Source organism: Thermobia domestica, chromosome 18, assembly GCF_964235325.1.
Source record: "Thermobia domestica chromosome 18, izTheDome1.hap1.1, whole genome shotgun sequence".
NCBI classification, from domain to species: Eukaryota; Metazoa; Arthropoda; class Insecta; order Zygentoma; family Lepismatidae; genus Thermobia; species Thermobia domestica.
Window position 1 is genome coordinate 162,421,101 of NC_137471.1, and position 14,119 is coordinate 162,435,219.

Consider the following 14,119-nt stretch of genomic DNA (forward strand, 5'->3'; position numbering starts at 1 on the left):
GACAATCTCCTTGTTGGCGGGATAAACTGCAAAATGTAGCCAGTGGATGCTTGACGCCACATTGTATCATCATCAAATCCTTCAGAGGTCTTCCTTGTGACAAAGTGATCTGTACGATTCAACATAGTCATATATGGGACTATGCGAAATAAGAGGGAAGATGTAGCTATTTACAATATATAAGTTATCTGCATATAGTATTTTTCCACATTACTTGTAATAATAACTAACTTAGTGTTGTTCAGCTGCAAATTTCTCCTCAAGGGATAGAAAGAAAATAAGAATGGAACATGATTCAACTAGGAAAAAAAAACTGCGTTTTCTGAAACATGAACCTAATTAATCATTAATAACCGAAGGTCACGTTTGGATCGTAGTTATCTAGCATCTGTGTAGCAAAGAAAGATATGCTTAATAAAACAAATGGGTTACACACGTACAATCTTTTATTCAAAAGCTATCATACATGAAGGGATTTTTTCACCCTTTCAAAATATACATCTAGGGTTTTATAATGTGAGCATTTGCATGTTCATCCCGGCTTCAGTCACATCGCACTTTATGTGTGTTCATTTGCCTGTCAACATCGCGCTTTGTTCATCCCCTTTCCCTACAAAATGGAAAAGAAAAAAAAAAGAGTTAAAAGACGAAGTAAGTGCAAATATTCATAAAAAATTAGCCACAGAAAAATCTAATAATTACGTTAAATACGTATGGATGTATTGAAAGTAGTAGGGAGATGACACTTGTTGCAATTACTCGCTTTATTATTATGATCCAGTCATAAGACAATGAGACCTGTTTTGCTTGAATTGAAAAATCTTTTCGCTAGAAATATGTAAGTACATGTGATGCTGCGAATCAGTCGCGCTTCTGACAAGAAGTGAATATAATACTAAGTATTAATTATAAACCAACAACGAACTTTAAAAAGCAGAGAAAGCACACCAAGTTTGGATTTAGTTCGCATAGCGATGAATATATAAAGTTAGCCTTTACATCAGTAATCAAGCCAAAAGGCAAAGACAAGCAACATAGCTAACTGTCCAGGCCAATCGAGGCACACACACAATCCAGTTCGAGCTTTGGATAATGACGTTTGTCTCTTTTATTCATTGTTGAACATTACTATCCCTTGACGTAAGTAAAAAATTGTTTCAATGAAAGAAAAAAGAAACTATATCCATTGAATTCATTTACTTTCTTTGGTATCAGATGTCATGTAAAAAGTGGAAAACGGAACATATGAACCCAAATTACTAGCATTACTTTGTTACAAACCTTGAGATAGAAGTTAGAAAGGAGCAACTAAGTAATAAACAAAATACAATATTGATACAAGTATTTGCAATGGGATGACCAAAAATTACCCGAACCGTACAAAAAAGAACAAGATTTCCGCTGGACACACACACACAATGCAGATAATGTGAATCAACTGTGGTGTAGAACAGGGTGTCTACTGGTACTTGAAATACTGGTAATCTACTGGTATTTGATTTTCTTACTGGAAATATTGAAATGTACTGGAAATTATTGCCTAATACTGGAGAAATATAAAGATTTCCTTTGGGACCCTTCAAGATGGCAGTCCCATTATCTGGGTGTAGGTGATGATAAAATTAATTGGTCAAACATTGAAAGAACTTGGTAATTCGAGAAAGAAAATCAATAGTGTTTCCTTTTTTTTAACCCACTAGTTTCTATGCATTCTTTCCATCAGAATATTGAAGAACTAGCTTTATCAACACATTTTACAGCTTCTTGAGTATTATAGTATGCCTTTTTTTATCCAGGGTAGTATTTTGAAAATTTGTAAGTCAAGAAGTCAACTCCAGTAAACACCCTGTAGAATCCCGAAGGACGATCGCCCCCAAGCAGTCGCTTTGCAAGCAGGCGCGCGTTAAAAGTCATAAAACGTATTTAGTAGACACATCCCACTTCGTAAATGGGTTTCCATGCTTATCGCGGGTGCGTTACACATGCAAAGAGAGTGTATTATTAATTTTACAACGACTTTTCTTAACTATTAAGTAGGGTCGCACAATGGTGTCTTTGGTGCGACATCAACAATACATTTCATTATAATACAGAATAATTTTATGTATTATAATTGATTGCTTGAAGCTTCCGTTCACCACATCGACTAAGCAAGAGCAAGCAATTTACAAACCTAAAAGTGTCAATATGTTACTTACGTTTCTCTCTTTTCATTCTTCCCGTTGCGTGACGAAGCCAGCTTTGAACTGGTCTTTTGATCTCAGCATCTGTAGCAAATTTGCTGGACGCGTGTTGCCTCACTGTCTCTGGAAATATAATATTTCTGAATGAGAAAAACTGGCAAATTTCTGCAATAGATATGTGTTATAACAGAGTTATATATATAACACATATAACACAGATATGTGTTGAAAACAGAAACAGCTTTGAGTTTAAAACCAGACCTTTTTTGTTAGTGTTTAAACCAGGCTTTTTGGTTTAAATTGATTTGCTTTAATTATTTAGATTACATGTGAATAGAACTAATTTCGTTTGACCTTAGCAAGCTCCCTCATGGCTGTATGGTTAGCGTACGCGCCTTTGATGCGGGAGACTCGAATTCGTGATGGGTGCTCATGTGACTCAGATTCCACGTTAAGCTGTAGTTGCACGTCTCATATAGCCATGCTACTGAGAGACCCTACACTCCAAGCCCAGATTGTCTTTAACATCTTTATGTAACAGCGGAGACTTTATGAAGGATGGAACCTAAAGCTTAAAGTGGGATGAAATCACTTACACAGTTTGCACCCATGAAAAACTGTCCTCCGCCTGGCACCGAACCCAAGACCTAGCTCGACCCTCTGTAGACTCATGTACAGAGGAGACCTGAAAGAAATGTGTTATATTGATCTTGCGTACTTGTGAATATTTTAAGTTATTTTAGAAAGACAAGTGCACAAGTGAAATCACTGTACAGATTATTGAGGTGAGCGACCCTTTTTTTTTTTTTTTTTAACAGAACTAGTCCCAGGTATTTGGTGACCGAACTTGGCAGGATCATAGCCGACTACGTTTCAGAACTAGAAGTTACGAAACCTTATTGGCTACATCCACATCTTATCAATTGGACTTTCCAGTTTTAATTTTAAAGTTCCAGCCTTTTTTAAGAAATAAACGTCGCTTTTTAGCGAACTGGCTATTATACAGTGACAATAAAATAAATTTTAACACCATGTGTGTTGATTTCCTCGGGGTTTTCCCATTTCCTTACATTTCTTTCATTTCACCATTTCACTTATTATTATCATTAGTCTCCTTTAGCCTAGGGCATAACCCTAGGAAAATTAATATGCAAAATATCTGCTTATGAAAAATCACACCGGCACGATTAAAGCGGGAGCTTTTCGATGTAAAATATATATATACCGCCCAGCTCTGTACTGAAATTGGACAATCCCGATTCACAGAATACTATCCGTATTAGAATAAAGTGAAGTGGGCGAAGCCCAAATTCTGTTGTTCCCTAGTAAAAAATCAGATTGTAATTATGCTAATGTACTGATTGCACCAAACCGAACAAGGTGCTTTTTACGAAAATTTGTATTTTAAGCGCATGGCAACTTTATTACGTCATTTTTATTGATGTCTACTTTGGGAACAGCTTTTATGTTGTGAAAGGGCTCATCAACCTCCTGTTGCATAAGGATGTTAAGGCTACACAAACTTAGTTATATGTAACCTAAATAAATAAAGAAAACAATTTGAACAAAAAGTAACAATGTGAAAACAATATGGTTTAATCAAATTCTTTTCTTTCGACAAAACATGGTTTCTGCCAACCCTGGCAATAACAAGAATTTATGAGCAGTAAGCACAATACGTTGTAGCTTTCCATTACTTTTACATCCAACACCGCCTTCCATCACTCACTGGCGGGTGTAGGACAAAAGCTCACTAGACCTTTTGTCTAAGCTGACTAAATATATAAATAAAAGAAACACATGACTGGGATAGTCATCCATATTTTTCGATTATATTTGCGAATTACCACTTTTACGTAAATCACACCGTGCAGATTAAGAATAAGGTAACCTGTTCCATCCAATATTACCCTTCACAGATATTGTTTTTCTCTTTTCCTCCTCTTTTCAGAATACAACCCTCGCTCAGCTTTTACAATTTGAGTTACTGCAATACTTTTATATTTTCTTATATTATAAATCGTTGTCATAAAAAAATCTAAACTAGTATATTTTAATATATTAGCATTAAAATAGGTTTGTGTATTTTGCGAATAAAATACAATAAAGTGCGTGAAGAGTGCAGTTGCCTAACTCGGATGGCATTTAGTATTTCCCCCAACTCGATCCATGACTCCGGAACTGGTACTGCACCTCAGTGAACCATTGTGCTAATGAAAGAAAGAAAAAAAAACTGCGGGGTTTCTCACCCCTTTCGCTCGCTCAGCTATATTTCGTAACGCAACTAAGTCAATTTTTTTCAGGGTTGGCAAAAACCATGTTTTTTATTGAAAAAAACAAAAAAAAAACAGGTTTTTTGGTTTAAACCAGGTTTATTTGGTTTAAATAATTTGCTCTATATATCCATATCATATATGGACAAAAATAAGTTTGTTTCGCCTTGATGTTATTATGCAACAGCCGGGTTATGCTGGAAGGGGTCACATAAGCTTAAAGCGGAATAAAAACTGCTTCTCGAGTTACATTCGATAGAAATTGTCCTCCATTTGAACTCGAAACCAGAACTAATTGGCCACAAATGCGATACGTCTGCCGACTCGCTCACGAAGGAATCCTGATAAAAAATACGTTGTACTGATCTTTACATGCTTCTTAATATAGCTCTCAAGAGTCATTTCAGAAGGACAAAAAGATAAATAGTTGCACAAGTGAAACCATTATACTGAATTACATATGGACAATTTCAAAGTACTACGGAGTACAGAAGAACTAATTTAATTCAAGTTAGTTAACAACGACTTATATTGGTCCAAATTAAAGAAATACAACGACTTAATTTGCATATCACAAAGATACGAATTATTTGGGTCCACCTTTGCTCAGACTCATTTATACATAAATAGATATCGAAGATACTTCTCATTTCACTAAATGCCTCTCGTGGGGTCTGTATGACCCTTCCCCCCCCACACACAAAGTACGGAATTTCGATGTATTTTATTAATAGTAAACATTGAAACAAAACAATATTTAGAATGTTTCTTTGATTGCAATTACATAACAATAATAACTACAAAAAAAATCAGAAAACAAACATTTATAAACTTACATAAAAAGAGTTGCTTTTATAGTATAATCTTTTTGAGTAATGAATGGGGAATTTAGGTCTGAATATAATACGAATAATATATGGGAATGAAACGTGATAACCCACAAATGTGTGTTCATCAAGATTTTACAAACACTTACACTTTTACGAACATTTTAGTTTTTTTGGTTTAAACCAGTTGGTTTAAAAAAAAAACAGCTGGCTTAAACCTTGGTTTAAACCAGCCAACCCTGCTTTTTTTTAAATCAAAATCACTACCGTAAAAAACTGGAGGAGAAACAAAAATCAACCCCCAAATTGAATTTCATTAAGACTTTAGTTCTTCGCATAAAATCTTTCGTCACTGGTGCCTGATAACCCGAATCACGCTTCACAGTCTCGATATTTGGAAATTCTAACCTTTCAACCTCCGTTGCGTTTTGAAGGGGTTCGGCTATTATTTGTAGTTGTAATTCGCAAATATGTTCGGGGGGCTTCTAAGCCCGTTCGCTCGCTCAGGTAGACCTGCATTACGTAAAGTAAATAAACCACTTTTAATATAAACATTAATATAGTTTAGAGATGTAACTCAAGCTACGTAAAAAAAAAGCCTCCACAGTACCCTATAAACGGTTTCACTGCATCGTCTTTGCAAATTTCAACACTATGATGAAATTTGCATGAGATACGTCCGGTTAAAATTTGTAAAAAGGCAGATTCTGCTGCGCTGCTTTTAAGTGCAACACTGTTGTGTTTGCTTAAGTCACTTCACAACAGAAAAGGAACACAAAACATACGATGAAAGCAGTTTTAATTGAAAATAATCCATGTTCATCAATTTCGCTAACTAACACCTTGCCGGGTTAACTTTAGCAGACGGCTCTAACAAAAGAAAAATTTATAGGTCGAAAAATATTACTAGTAGAATAGTGAAACGGTAATATAATTGTTTAAACTCATAAACCATATGGGGCCGCGGTGGCTAAGAGGTAGAGCGTTCATCTCTGGTGCTTGGGGTCCCAGGTTCGATCCCAGCTCGCGCCAAGTGAACTCTGTGGTGGACAAACACCGTGTGCGTGGGTTTTCTCGGGTTCTCCCGTTTCCTCCCACTTTCTTCATTCCACCATTTCATTCATTTTTCATTATCACTGTTTCCCATACCCTCGGTGCACAAGCGTGAGACGTTAAACTAAATATTTCATTTCATTCAATTTCATAAACCATATGTGGGAGTAGGCCTAAGTAACATAGGAAAGTATATGTTATGGTGGAACTATTTGCTAAGGCAAAAGGCGGCTGAATACAAGTTAGGAAGAGATGGTAAGTGTCGTATCTGAAGATTTGGGAAATGGATAGAAACAATGGTTGCAGTGCAAATCATGTGTCACTTCAAAGGTAGAAAACAACTAGCCCTGCGGGGCTTCTAAGCCCCTTCAGTCGATCAGCTATAAGTTTTGAGGAGCGTTTTGTAACACTAGTGCCCCAAATCTAGTAAAAAATAACTAGACAATATTTGCTCATCTTCGCTTTACCACACATATCTTAACAAAATCCCAGAGGCTGGTGCTGGACACTGAATGGCTGCTTATCAGTTTGGTACATCAGGTACAATGCAGGTTTTATGGTAAATCAGTTTGCGTGTTTATTCTAAACTATACGCCATAATCTCAGCATGAAATAACAGTGTCAAATAAGAGTAAGAAGGTTTTAGATAATCATTTGAAACATAAAAAGTGAAAAATATTTTAAAAGATTCCGACCTATTGTAAATCTGCCCATATTAATCCATTGTTCATAGCATTCCTGCTCTGTTGAACTTTAAACATTGAGTACTACGGCTGTACGATCACCATTTCATCATTTTTTTTACAACTAGAATAACAACAACCCTTTCTTTAAATCACTAAAATTTTCATTTCACACAGTTACCGAAATCAATTATGCTGCAGACTAAAATCTGTTGGAACACAAAATATTTCACTAACATCTACTACTGCGTCACCGCTGAACCTCACGTATTCCCTCCAATACCACAAACCACAATGCAATTTCACAAACAAATGACGGTTCCGAACGCGCACCACAGCACTGAGAACCAGGCGAAATTTTATGGTTTATATTTTCTTTTCTGCAGATTTTTAAACATATTCTCTTATTATGAGAGAAATACGTATAATTTTGTGAATTTCTATTTCCCGTTGCTAGTGGCCATCCTGCGGGACAACCGTGGGATTCCCATGCATATAGACCCATGCCTGTCCCAAGCGGGACTTCCCTGGGATTACCTATTTATATCCTGGATTTTTAAGGATCGTTGTGGGTCGTACGGGATCATAATGGGAGGTCCCGTGGACTACTTGTGCTATTAGGGTAGTGTCTTTTTTCTAAAATTAGTTGGAAAACTTAATAAAATAAACGCTTTAATCTTCTTCCTTCGATGAGCGTTTGAATAGGCCCTCTCCTTGAGTGCAATAAAATGGTGGAAAAACCACGAAAAGCCCGATTGTTTTCATTTTTTCTTATTTTTGACAATGTTGCCATCACTATCAGGCCCCGAAAAAATATATGTTGTACCTAAGGGTATAATAAAGTTTTAATCGAGAAATCAACGATGTGTCCTCCTAATTTTTTTCTACAATTTTTTGAAATTTTCAACACGCAAAAATAAATAAATAAATAAATAAATAAAGAAAGAAAGAAAGAAAGAAAATACGCATTGATGGTTTTGAGAAAAAATGTTCATCTATATCAAAATAGCGTCTACAATCTGTAAAACTTTCAAAATTTTCCGATCACCCCGTCCAAAATTTAAAGATATTCAATATTGAGCATGTATGACACGATAATTCGGAAAGGGGCGAGGGTGGGGGGTCAAAAATTTTTTCAGGTAGTTTTAGGTCAACTGTCACTCTTTGGGTCATTAACAACCCAATTTCGATCAATTGCCGATTTCACTATCTTACTAGGAAAGACGCTTTAACATACGGATTCACAGTGTGGGTAACCGCGTCACCTAAATTCTATCAAAAGCTTTTGAAAATCAAACAATTACTTTTCCACATAGCTTTCCGTGTCTGATTACCTAGCTAGCTCCGCCCTGGAGCTATACCAAAGCATAACTATCTCCACATTACAGTACTATATCGAAAAACTACCTCTCACCAATATCAACGAGCGTTTCCAAACCCCTTCTCCCTTTACTTCATACAGTATCCAAAACCTTGCATTACAACCCACTCCACATGGCTATCAGCATACTACTTGTCTCTACTCTTTACGCTCTATCAGTGCACTTTATCCCTGTTAGAATCATCGTTCTTAATTATATCTGATAATGTTATTCATGAGCATCTTCCACTTTTTCATCTATCATATCCTGCACAGTAAACACCTTCTACTCAATTTGGCTTCCCCTGTTCTTTTCATCACATAGAGATGACCATTCGCAGAAGACAGATTTATTTGTCTGATTAACAAAACCCATGTGTTCTCTTGTGTTTCGCACCTGGCTCATTCTCCATCATCGATATCACATTATCACTTTTCCATTTTTCCTTATTGTATTGTATTTATTTATTGAATCATTCTATCTATATGAAGTTGTGTGTTATATATGTTTACTTCCTTCATAATGCTAAGGATCAAATTTCCGCCCATTTTTCATTTTTCTTTTCGATTTTATGTTAGTTTTGTACCATATAATTATGAAATTTTAATAGAGCACAGTCACCTTCTCATAAGGTAAAGTTTTAACCTTCTCATAAGTTGTTATCCACTTTGGCTGCATGGTAAATAATAGTGCATGCGTATAATTTTCCAGCTGGCGTACTACAGCTCTTTTAGTGAGGCATAGTTGCCAAGTCTAGGCTGTGTTTATTGCACTCGTCTGAACGCACGGGGATCCGAACACATTGACATTCGTCAGGTTGCAAGAGATTGACAGTTTCACCAGTGGAAGCTTGCGTAAGTATAAAACTAATACAATTTTTGATCATTATTATGATAATTTTCACTCTTACCATTATCTTCTCATCTCATAGTTGTGGATACTGCTTCAGTTCGGTTCTCTTATCGCATATGATCATTGACCATTTAAAGTTTTTTTTTTTTTTACACATCATTTCAAGATAATCGAGAAGCGGAGAAATCGACGAGGTAGAGCATACACTGAACCCAGTTCTAAGCTTTCTCGTTCTTCAATCAGTGGCAACCACCAAGCACCATGCGCAGCACAACCATTTAAGAAGTATATACACGCACATAGCATCTCGAGCTCCTGTCTGACTCACACCGGTTTTTCGTCCTCAGTAGCTTATCTACAGCTCAATCTATAATGTTACATCCAAGCATATCCCAAAACAATTACAACGGAAGACTGGGTTACTTGGGACATCAACGGTATCTTTGCACAAAATATAAAAATATGTGCACAGTCAAGTTGGAAAACGGTGAATTGGAAAGAGAAAGTTTCCACCGCCACCGTAAAATAAAACATCTAACTTCATTTTGGCTATAAGGTTGGCGGTTAACATCAGCTCTAATTAAGAGGAGGGATTTTTGTTGTACAGGCAGAAACGTAGTCAAGGGAATAAGAATGGACTCATGCTACCCTAAATTTTCTGAGGCACCCTAACTAAAATCTTAGTTCGAATTAACGGAGGATATAGGGGTTTCCTAAAAAATTTTGTCCCACTCGGATCACAGAAGTAGCATAACTCCCTAACAAACTAAAACCAAATACTCTATTCCCGTGGAAATCCGGTATTAGCAACTGGACATCAAAGTGACAACAAATCAAAATCGAAAAATAAAAAGTGGGCAAGGCAAACAAGAAACTGTAAACATACCTACGAAAACAATGCATGAGGAAAAACGCTACCCTAGACAGAAGAATAACAAACCAAGTGGAAATAAGAAGATGTTAATTCTAGGGGACAGACACGCCAGAAACACAGCGGTTCTGTTAAAGACATATTAAGCAACAGTTTTGAAGTGTCATGTATCACGAAGCCGGGTGCCGCCATGAGTGAAACAATGAGAGACTGTGGTTCACTATGCAAGAATATGAGTATGAAAGACATACTAATAATCATTGGGGAGGAACGATGCTGCACGTGGCAAGGGTAACGAAGGTGTGGTAAATCTGTACAAGTGTCTAAATATTTTAAATGACACTAACGTAATTGTAGCAGGTATTCCACATAGACATAACTTAGACGGTAACTTCTTACTTCATGAAAAGGGATAATTTTACTAGGCACGGACTACATTTAAACAACACTGTAAAACATTCAATGTGTAATAAATTTGTGTGAAATTGTAGAATCATCATCTGTAGTCTCAACGAGTGTCTTGCCTTTGCCATGACAAGCATCGTTAGAGAATAATGAAAATCTAGGGTCTGTTGTATAATACAGTAGCAATAACGTATGCGAGACCCTTGATACATACTCCAATATTAACGTAGAGTGTAGTAGTACAGGAGTAGATTGTATTTACCGGATTACTTTAATACAGAAGCCAGGTAGTTTAACCCTCGAGAAGTCGCGCTGAAAAAGTAACGCGAGTAGTTGCGCGCGGTCAAAAGGACCGCACGAACATAATGTGTTGCAAATGTTGTTTTAAACATTTTTCTTGTATTTGAAACGTAATTTTGTATGTTTTCTGATTAAGAGGGAGTAACATTTTGATTATTATAATAAGTTTTACAGAATAACTATTAGAGGAACCTACAATTATATATGTACTGTTTTTTTAATTTCTTATTTGGAATAAAATGTTTTTTTTTTCGTTACATATTTCTTTAGATAGATAGCTACGCACTGGTTTTATTGAAAATTCTAACTCTGATGAGGATCTTTTGTTTTTGTCAACTCTTTGGTTCGTCTAACATTAGAAATGCAATAGTAAATTAATAAAATTATTACTATATAAACATAAGATTAAAACAAAGCTTCACAGCGCATTTTACATTCAATTAGAGCTCACTCGTACCTAAGCGGTTAGCATACACGTCTTTAGCGTGAGACTTCCGGGTTCGATTCCCGGTGGCAGCTCATGTGGTTCGGATCCCATGTTAAGCAGTAGGTCCACGTCTTACACAGCTTTGATGCTGAAAGGGGCGCTAAATAGAAATTACATTGAATTATGTTACGGTCCTGTTAATTTGAAACTTCACCTATACAGCACTACATTGAATTATTTTAGATTATCTTGAAATTTACACCGTTCTACACTTCGTCGTTGCTTATTTCGTCCTCTCCTGCTCTGACTACATTCGGGGAATCGCTGGGCATTTCTGGGTTTAAGATCTTCAGACTCGCTCGCAGACTCCTCACTTCACCTTTCGTGTTCACACTTCCGGGCTTAAGCCCACCCCGAAATATCTTATCTTACTTAGTATAGTAAAGTAAATGAAATATCTTGCAGAATTTTCACATTTCCAGGCAAAGTCCCTCTCGAAACAAAATCGTAAATACGATACTGTATAATATATATATATATTTGTTATGATCTTCCTCAGACAAAGCTTCCACGAGATAATCTCGGCTGATTTATCCAAATAGTCCATTCCTAACATTTCCCTCCGTTCTTTTAAGCTGTTTATTTCTAATTTCCTCTTTTTCACACTTGGCATCAGTTTGTTAACTCTTTCGATCTCTCTTCCGTCCATTAAAATAATATTTATGTTTATAAAGCTTAAAACATCTCCAAAGCAAAGGTCACGTGCCGAGCGAAACATTGAAAAAAAACATTACACGGTTAGTCGCGCGCGGTGGAAAGCACCGCAGAATCACTAAACAATCACTAGTAGTTAAACTAAACAACGGATACCGGACTGATTGAGCAGGAATGTTCGGGAAGGTGAGGGGGAAGATTAGCTAGCCGGAGGAGTCTGCCGGATAAACAGAATTGACACACGATCAAAAATAATTTCCCTGCGGTGCTTTTGACCGCGGCGCGACTACTCGAAGGTTAATCTATAATAAAGAAGATTGTAATAGCATAACTGAAAATGATCAAAAGATACAACGACGGAAGAGAATGCGTAAGATGTTATCCAATGATTTTTCATGGTAGGATATACTGACTCTTTACAGCTTTTTTTCATAATGTGCAAGGTTTAGGAAACAAAATTGATCTTCTGGAGGTATTATTGTTGGAAAGGGACTTCCCAATTATACAGCTTCTTTGTATATGTGAGCACTGGTTAGATGCAAATATCGTTAATATGATTAGTTTAAATGGTTTGAACATTATTACTCACTACTCTCGTACAGTCAAAAGTCGAGGAGGTGTCGCAATTTTTGATATCTCTTATATAAATGCAACTGAGATTGACAATCAAATGTTTGCGTCCAAATGCATTTTGAGGTAGTCGCATCAAAACTTCAAGAGTTAAATATTGGTGTTGTGTGTATCTATAGGAGCCCTTCTGGTGATTTAGGAATTTTCTTTCAAAATTTTGAGAAACTTCAAGACAGCTATCAACCAAATTATTATGCCAAAAAGTAATTTTAAATGTTCCTTTAAAGTTATTGAACTTTGATTTTCTGATCATGAAACCATTCATTGTGGAATAACTGCGGAGACCCTGGTGAAGGAAAGTCGCAAACCGATAGCGAGAACAACCAGATTATTTTCAACGGAAAATATAAATTGTTTTTGTTTTCTATTATCAGGTGAATCTTGGAACTCCTTGTACGACTTACCTAGAGCTAATGACAAATTCAATTATTTTTTTGATTTTTTTTACATAATTTTAACATAGTATTTCCATTACAGTTACGGAAAGGTTTTAGTAACATGAAAAAGTGGGTCACGCAAGGAATAAAAATTTCAAAGCAAAAAATTATATATTATAATAAACCTAAGGAAACTACTTTTTATCAATAAGTGCCTCAAGGCATTGAGTGATAACAGCCGGTCTATCAAACATGAAGTTTTCCTTATATATATATATATATATATATATATATATATATATATATATATATATATATAATATATGTGTGTATATGTGCGTTTTCAATTAACGTTTATTTACGGAAATTATACAAAATACGATATATGGTACATAACTAAACAGAAGATACAAATACCAGTATTTAGAACACCCAACTATTATGTTTGAAGTACATATAATTGCTATTTTGTAATTTCGATCTACCTGTGCTAGTTTGTTACATGTGTTGGACTTTGATTCAAGGTTTATTTTTCTCTGCCTTCGTTGTATTTCACGAAACACTTTCAAACACAATTTGATATTACACTTTTCAAAGTACGATGATTGTTTTGAAGTACATTCATTATCATGGCATCTTTACGTCCTCCTTTCCGTAAGGAAGTAATCCCTTATAGGGAAGCGTACATCATTGAATACATTTGAACAGGTGACTACCAAGTTTGATATATTTGACAGAAATGTTGCTCCTAAATGTCAGAAGATCCACATTGGACTGAGTTGGTTTCGTAAACGTAATCATGAATGTACCATCATTATGTTAATAATTCGTGTAAATATGACCCGATATCACTTCTTGCCTCTTATATCAATTCTAATTTTTTGATCCAGCAAATCGAGATGGTCGACACCTCCGGTGCGGTTATTATAGGATGTTATAACGCGAGGATGCTTAATTCTAATATGTTCATCATGTAGTCGGCTCCACCTCTTCGTTCGCGAAACAGGGTGTACGCTTTTAAAATTTGTGCCAATTACAACACGTCGACTGACATGCCATTTGGCAATGAGAACTTACCTCCTAGTCGAATCGGTATGCATGTGAACTTCATACATATTTACTCTTTTGAATCAGTCAATGGATATACTGAGACACACGATTGC

General features: G+C 36.0%; 1 long non-coding RNA gene across 2 annotated transcripts; it reads right to left on the bottom strand.

Moving 5' to 3' along the window:
• Nucleotides 1-428: 428 nt before the first annotated feature.
• Nucleotides 429-7,305, bottom strand: LOC145675509 (uncharacterized). 2 transcript variants are annotated; one of them, XR_014129138.1, is made up of 3 exons: nt 7,201-7,305; nt 2,199-2,306; nt 429-610 (listed from the first exon to the last, which is right to left on the bottom strand). It is a non-coding gene; the product is annotated as an uncharacterized LOC145675509 (long non-coding RNA). The 2 variants fall into 2 exon arrangements; XR_014129139.1 differs by lacking the exon at nt 7,201-7,305 and adding an exon at nt 7,032-7,176.
• Nucleotides 7,306-14,119: the final 6,814 nt, after the last annotated feature.